Source organism: Dreissena polymorpha, chromosome 14, assembly GCF_020536995.1.
Source record: "Dreissena polymorpha isolate Duluth1 chromosome 14, UMN_Dpol_1.0, whole genome shotgun sequence".
Lineage (NCBI taxonomy): Eukaryota > Metazoa > Mollusca > Bivalvia > Myida > Dreissenidae > Dreissena > Dreissena polymorpha.
This window is the reverse complement of record NC_068368.1, coordinates 8,351,012-8,358,591: the sequence shown is the minus strand read 5'-3', so window position 1 is coordinate 8,358,591 and position 7,580 is coordinate 8,351,012. Positions and strand designations below refer to the sequence as shown.

Here is a 7,580-nt window from a genome sequence, read left to right as displayed (position 1 = left end):
ACCTTTTCTTAAAGGCCATTCTAAGCGGAATCGATTTAAGCAAAAAAAAATATATGTCATGTACAATGCAAGAAAGAACTTGACACAAATCAAAATCGACTGTTTTTGCAACTTTTTTTTCGGCTGTTTCTTAGTGGCGTGTAACCTTTTTCAGTGCGATGGTTTAATATAGTCTTCAAGTTTATCATACTTCAGGGATTCAGTAGTAAACACCTATTCATGCCCTACCATTATCTCCGAAAGATAACACCCGAATTATAGATAAAAGTGTAAAACATGCCTTCCTGTCAACTATGGTATTTTTTTAGAGAGTACAGCCCTTCATGAAACGGTTATTTAGTGTAATGTAACCTATAAGACAACTTTTACTGTTAACATCGCAAAAAATAAGTATTTCTCGGTACTTATGAACCTATTTTCTATGTGCATGCCAAATTTCCGACCGATCTTTCACGTAGAAATGCTTTAAAATGCATTTTTTTAAAACGCCTGGTAAGCCATCTGGCTTTCGCGGTAGGAGCTTTGATTAACAAGGGCATTTAGGAGTAAAAAAGATAACCCTTAACAATAAAAATCGGTCATAATACTGGAATATTGTTACAAGCTATGTAGAAAAAGAATTAAACAACTATCAAAACATGTTTATGAGTTATTTCAGCACAAATTGTTGCGATCTGAGATGCTCAAGACGAGATTGTGTACGTTTTTTCCCTTATTTTCCTCTTAAAACGCATGTTTTTCTTAAAAACTCGATAGGCTCCTTAAATTCATGAAACAAACGCAGTTATTCCTTAATACTTGCCCAAACGCGTAAAATCCCGCCCCAAAAATGGTCAATTTCTGTAAATACAGCTCCTTTGTGACTGGGCTTGGTTTGCCTTTAGGTCAGAATACACTAAATAGTTTCTCTATATAATTCAATGTGAAAGCGACAACTTTAGGCCAAAATAAATGCAACATTTTGCACATAGAGACCCCGATAACCATACCTTTTCTTAAAGGCCATTCTAAGCGGAATCGATTTAAGCAATAAAAAAGATATGTCATGTACAATGCAAGGAAGAACTTGACACAAATCAAAATCGACTGTTTTTGCAACTTTTTTTCCGGCCGTTTCTTAGTGGAGTGTAACCTTTTTCAGTGCGATGGTTTAATATAGTCTTCAAGTTTATCATATTTCAGGGATTCAGTAGTAAACACCTATTAATGCCCTACCATTATCTCCGAAAGATAACAACCGAATACTAGATAAAAGTGTAAAACATGTCTTCCTGTCAACTATGGTATTTTTTTTAGAGAGTACAGCCCTTCATGAAACGGTTATTTAGTGTAACCTTCATGAAACGGTTATTTAGTGTAATGTAACCTGGAGTGCAATGCTATACTCTCTAAAAACATGAACATCATTTGAAGGAAGACACAATTCTCTGTAGGGGCACCTGCCATGGCTTTATTTTAGAATGTTTCTTTGTGCATGTGGTAGGGAAAACATTGATGTTTAACAGAAATTCACTCTTTTGCTTGAAGGTTGGAGACTACATGAGACTTTGACAGATGGCGGGAAACCCTTCTCAACTGGTACGAAGCCGGTAAATAGATGGCCATAAAACAGTGACCGCTGATTCGCGTCGAGTTCTTTCTTGCATAATGTATAACCCCCCTTTTTTATTGTTTAAATCAGTGCGGGTTGGAATGCTCTTTAAGAAAAGATATGGTTATGGGGATGTCTATGCGCAAAAGTTTGACTTTATTTTTTGTTAAAGTTATTACTTTCACATAGAATTTGCGTAGGAAATCTTTAAGTATATTGTGACCATTTAGAACTTTTCAGAAGTTGACTTCCGGTGGTTACATTCAACTTTATTCGTGTGGATAGCATGGTTCCCGATCGCAAAAGTAAACGCAAGCAACTTTGGCAACACAAAGCTGGATTCCTTCTCAAACATAAATTTAAAAAAACTATACTATTAACTTCACCAAAACAGATTTGTTGATTAAATCATTTATATTAAAAAATAAGAACTTCGATAGAAAAAATACAAAAATAAAGAGAAATAAAACACCAAGAGTATTACTAACTCATGACGAAACCATACAATAAGATAACGTCAACGTGTCAACGATTCCCGAGAAAAACCAACAGACACATATTTGTTTTGAAAATTTAGAAAGTCTTAAATATCGTATTAATATGATAATTGGTGCCACCTAATTTATGTGTAAACGTTATTTGATGTACTTTTAATATCCTCCAATAACCTTGAGTCGAGCGGTAAAGGAAACGACTAAAATAATTTCTGAATTAATTCAAACAAATGCCGCAATAAACGATGTACCTTTAAAGATTTATTTCATTCCCGTTCAACCAATGTCAAAATTGTTTATTTACAGCTTGTTTAACCACGCAAAGCCGATAGTTCCATACACACCCGCAAATGACATACACTACGCGCGTTGTTTACCTTGAGTCGAGAGGTCACAACCGAAAAGCGAGAGTACTCGATTGCACTATACCAATCCTTCTTACAGACAGTAAAGAAAAATACCTGGAGAAACATCAGACTGAGTTTGAGAAAAGGTTCATCAATAGTTTTATATGGTGGAGTAAAGGAGGTGCAAATACTAGTGACACTCTTAAAAAAGTTAAACTCAGATTTGACCAAAAAACAAAGGCAAACAAATCATATACGGTATATGTCTATTTAGGGACTTGCGACTTGACCAAATTGAATACAGACGGGTTAATTGAACTTAGGTCTCGTGACGAAACAATTGTGGCCGAAATCACAGCTAAATCTAAAGAATTATCTCATTTCCTTATAAGCAAAGGGTGCCACGTCATATTTCTCCAAATACCATACTACTCAATAGCCAAGTGGAACAAAGAAAGAGGACAACAAGCTCAACAACTGGAGGAGAAGAGCATAGAAGAGGACAAAATACTAATAAAACTAATTGACACACTGAACTCGAAACTTAACACCCTGAACACTGGACGAACACCAATCTTCAACAAAGATCTACAAAAAGCAGGACATACGTCAGGGGTGGTCGCATGAACTACTACAATAACTGGTCACTACTCAAGGACGGTCTACACCCAGGCAGGTGTACATTTCATGTACAATATGAAATCATTAAGAACAAAGAATGTGAAAGGGAAGATGTCAAAAATATCATACACCAGGAACTAACCAAGAACACACAAAGCAAACAAGAGATGAGGGACATAGTACAAGAAGAAATAACCAGAAATAAAGTAAGTGTAATTGAAGGTTCAGAAGGAGCAGATAACAAAGACAAAATACAATCAGTAATCAGTGAACTAAATGAAAGAAAAAATAGGGAGAACAACCTTGTAATGTATGGAATAGATGAACAAAACTCGACGAACCGTGTTGAAAGATTAAACCATGATAAAGAAAAAGCCATCAAAGTAGGTGAAATATGTGGGGTGAAAGTAACAAATGAAGACATCATAAAAATAGTACGTCTGGGAAAGTATGAGAATGAAAAACCAAAGAGACCAATGCTTGTAACCTTTGCAGACAAACAAATGAAAATAGAATACCTCAAAGGAGGAAGCAAACTGAAAGACAAAGAAGAAACACATGATATAAGAATAGCAAATGACATGACTCCAATTGAAAGAGAAAATGAGAAGAAACTATTTGCAGAAGCCAAAGAAAGGGAAAAAACTCGCAAGGAAAGTACCGTTTCAAGGTGAGAGGTCCACCATCTGCCAGACGAATCGTGCGAGAGAAAATCGACCCAGAAATAAAGCAAAAGAAATGAAAAAAGTGATTGTAAATAAGAATATCAATGTAAATAATGTAAATAATTTAACATGTCTTTACACAAATGCAGACCAACTCAGAAACAAATTAAACGAGCTTTAAATTCGAGTCAGAGAAAATAAACCTAAGTTTATTGGGATAACAGAAGTTAAGGCTAAGAATAAATCATACACACTGAACCCAGCAGAACTCAAAAAGGATTGGGCCAAAGAATATAATCTATTCCATATGAACATTGATAATGATAAGGGGAGGGGACTCATCTTATATATACATGAAGATCTTTTAGCTGAAGAAGTGAAGATGAAAAATGAATTTGAAGAAAACATTTTTGTAAAAATCAAAACTAGTAACAACGAGCATCTACTTATTGGCCTCATCTATAGATCACCATCAGACAATACAAGCGGTAGGAACGAAGCATTAAGAAACCTTATAAATGAAGCAACAGAAAATAGTTCTGACCTAATATTAATGGGGGACTTTAACCTCCCAAACATAGATTGGGACACCCTTCTTACAAAAGGAGATAATAGTGAGGAGCAAAAATTCATAGATACACTGCAGGATAACTTCCTATTCCAGAAAGTGACTGAACCTACAAGATGGAGGGGCTCTAATGACCAAAGTATCTTAGATCTCATAATCACCGCAGACAAAAATGCCATTGAAGAAATACAATATCAAAGCCCACTAGGGAAAAGTGACCACTGTGTAATCATTTTTAGATACATATGCAATGTGAATTTAAAACAAAATGATAAAAAGAGGAAGAACTATAGAAAAGCGAACTACAACGAACTGAAAAAAGAGCTGGACGAGTTTAACTGGGACGAGTTGCTGAATAACTCAAATGAAAACAATGTAAAAAGCATGTGGGAAAAATTCAAGCAAAAAATTATAGATATGGAGGAAAGACATGTACCAACATCAGGGTTCCCTCTGGGCTTTCAAAAGTTGTCGCCACTTACTTTCGCCGAATTAAAAAAGTTGTCGCCACACTGGGGCAACATTTGGGCGATGAAAATCATGTTATTATAATACCAAAAAATGAGCATTTACAGTATGTTAAAGGAATTGATTTAATAACAGTAGTATTTATAATAACAACACATTAAAAATTGTTCATTAAATAAAGGCACATTCAATCAGTTGTAACTCTTGTTGATTGACACCTTCTTAGCAGCCTGAATATGTTGCCACAGTATTGGTGCTTCATAAGCTCTATGGTATTCTGAAAATACAAAAAGGGAAAAATAATATTAATATTAAACTAATAATAATCAATTAATGTGTAGTATATGAATAATATAAATGTGCTTAACTATGTTTACCTTTCTTAAAACAGTACATTCGGTAGCGAGTGAATTGATAAGTGATGAGGATATAAAGAGTTCACACAGCATAGATTGTGTGTTGGAAATCATATTGAAGGAAATCAAATTCTGATAAACAACTGTCTTTGTTTGGTTTTTGTTTGTTAGCTGGTGAATGTTAGGGAGGGGAACGTTTGCATTTTGAATGAGTCTCAAAATTAGCAGAATCTAATGTTCACTTTTTAAAAGTCGTTTTACACTCTGAACTTGCCATTTCGACGAGTGAAACAGAAATATGTCACTGTTTAAATAGAACCAATACATGTAAAATGTTTTACTATTTTCTATAATTACACCCGATTTTTCTAAAAACAATCGATACTTACCTTTTTGATTGTCATTGTTGTCAATTTACTGGTCTTGAATCTGCTTCGAACACTGTGACAAACACTTCACATTTAAGCGCAAAGTCGGCATATTTCAATATTGCCTTATCTCTGATGCAATAAAACTGCCGACCAATTAAGATAACTTGCAACAACACTCCAGATAATCGCAATTATCACCATAACATGCCACTTTGCGGTAGTATGCAGTCAGCTCCACGCTCCATTGAAAACAGCTGTATCGCTTACATCATGGAAATCTATAGTATTACGACTGCCGTAAAGCGGCTGGTAAACACAGCGTCTTTTGTCATTTTAAGAAAATATAAATGCAGAAAAATGACGATTTTTTTAAAATCGCCATTTACGAAATTTTGTCGCCAGATTTTTTATTTTGTCGCAATTGGCGCCAATGGCGATCGACAGCGGGAACCCTGAACATATAAAATATCAAATAAGAACACAAAAGTACCACTAAGTAATGAAATAGTAGAACTAATCAAGGAAAAATCAAGACTATCCAACAAGTTTAGTCAAACAAAAGAGCCAGCCATCAGAACAAAATATAAAAGGGTGAGAAACAAAATAACAAAACTAGTACGTTTAGCGAGGAAGGATTATGAAGAAAATCTGGCGAAAGAAGCTAAGACAAATCCCCAAAAAATCTGGCAATACATTATTTCAAAAAGTAAAACCAAGCAGGAAATAACAAGCTTATGCCAGGACCCCACAGACCCAAAGTTAACAAAGGTTAAAGGGGACGAACAAAAGGCAAACATTTTAGGCAGCTACTTCAGCAGTGTGTTCACCAGACGAAAACGTACCGGAACTTAAGCAAAGGCAACCCAATAAGGAATGGCAAGAACTAGACATAAACGAACGTAAAATAGCTAAATTACTCCAATCTTCGAAACCAGACAAATCTCCAGGAATGGACGGTATGCACCCATTATTCCTAAAAGAACTAAGTAACCAACTAGCAAAACCACTTAATATAATATTCAATAAATCTAAACATGAAAGAAGAGTACCTTATAACTGGAAAAAAGCAAAGATAAGTGCAATCTACAAGAAATGAAACAAAACACTCGCAATTAATTACAGACCGGTTAGCCTGACATCAGTAATCTGCAAGGTAATGGAAAAACTAGTAACCGAACACTTCATAAACCACTTCAATAACAACAAATTCTTCACCAAAAAACAATATGGGCTTATAGCAGGACGATCAACATCATTACAACTACTAAGAGTACTAGAAGAATGGACAGAAGCTGAAAATAACGGGATGGGCGTTGACTGTATCTATATGGATTACCAGAAAGCCTTCCACACAGTCCCCCACAAAAGACTCATAAACAAACTAAAAGCATACAAAATAGGAAATAACATGATAGACTGGATCGAAAACTACCTAAGTGGAAGGAAACAACAGGTTGCAATCAACAACGCCTGCTCAAACTGGGAAGATGTAACCTCAGGCATACCTCAAGGGTCTGCTCTAGGACCAATATTATTTGTTATATATATAAACGACCTGCCAGATACTGTCCAATCCTCAGTATACCTTTTTGCAGATGACACGAAAATATTTCAACTGATTGACGACAACAATGACAGAGAAATCCTGCAAAGAGATCTAGAACAATTAACAAAATGGAGTGATACATGGCTACTAAAATTCCACCCTGACAAATGCAAATGCCTCCACATTGGGAAAAATGAACCGGACACTAACTTTCAATACAAACTTATGGGAAAAACTTTAGAAAGAATCAATAAGGAGAAAGACATAGGGGTTATAATAAACGACAAACTCTCTTTCAAAAAACATATAAGTGAAAAACTTAAAAAAGCCAATTCCATGTCAGCAATAATTCGAAGGACATTCCAAAACCTTGACGAAAAATCATTTCTTCCACTTTACAAAGCACTTGTAAGATCACACCTGGACTATGCCAGCTCGGTTTGGTTCCCTCATCTTGAAAAACACAACGACCTTATTGAAGGTGTACAAATACGCGCCACAAAACAACTACCAGGCTTTAACAACTTGAATTACGAAGAAAGGCTAAAAAAAC

The 7,580-nt window shown here is 35.3% G+C and overlaps 1 long non-coding RNA gene across 1 annotated transcript; it reads right to left on the bottom strand.

Annotated features, from left to right (window-relative positions):
- Positions 1-4,865: 4,865 nt before the first annotated feature.
- LOC127858481 (uncharacterized) lies at positions 4,866-5,933 on the bottom strand. Its single transcript, XR_008038949.1, has 2 exons — positions 5,500-5,933; positions 4,866-5,031 (listed from the first exon to the last, which is right to left on the bottom strand). It is a non-coding gene; the product is annotated as an uncharacterized LOC127858481 (long non-coding RNA).
- Positions 5,934-7,580: the final 1,647 nt, after the last annotated feature.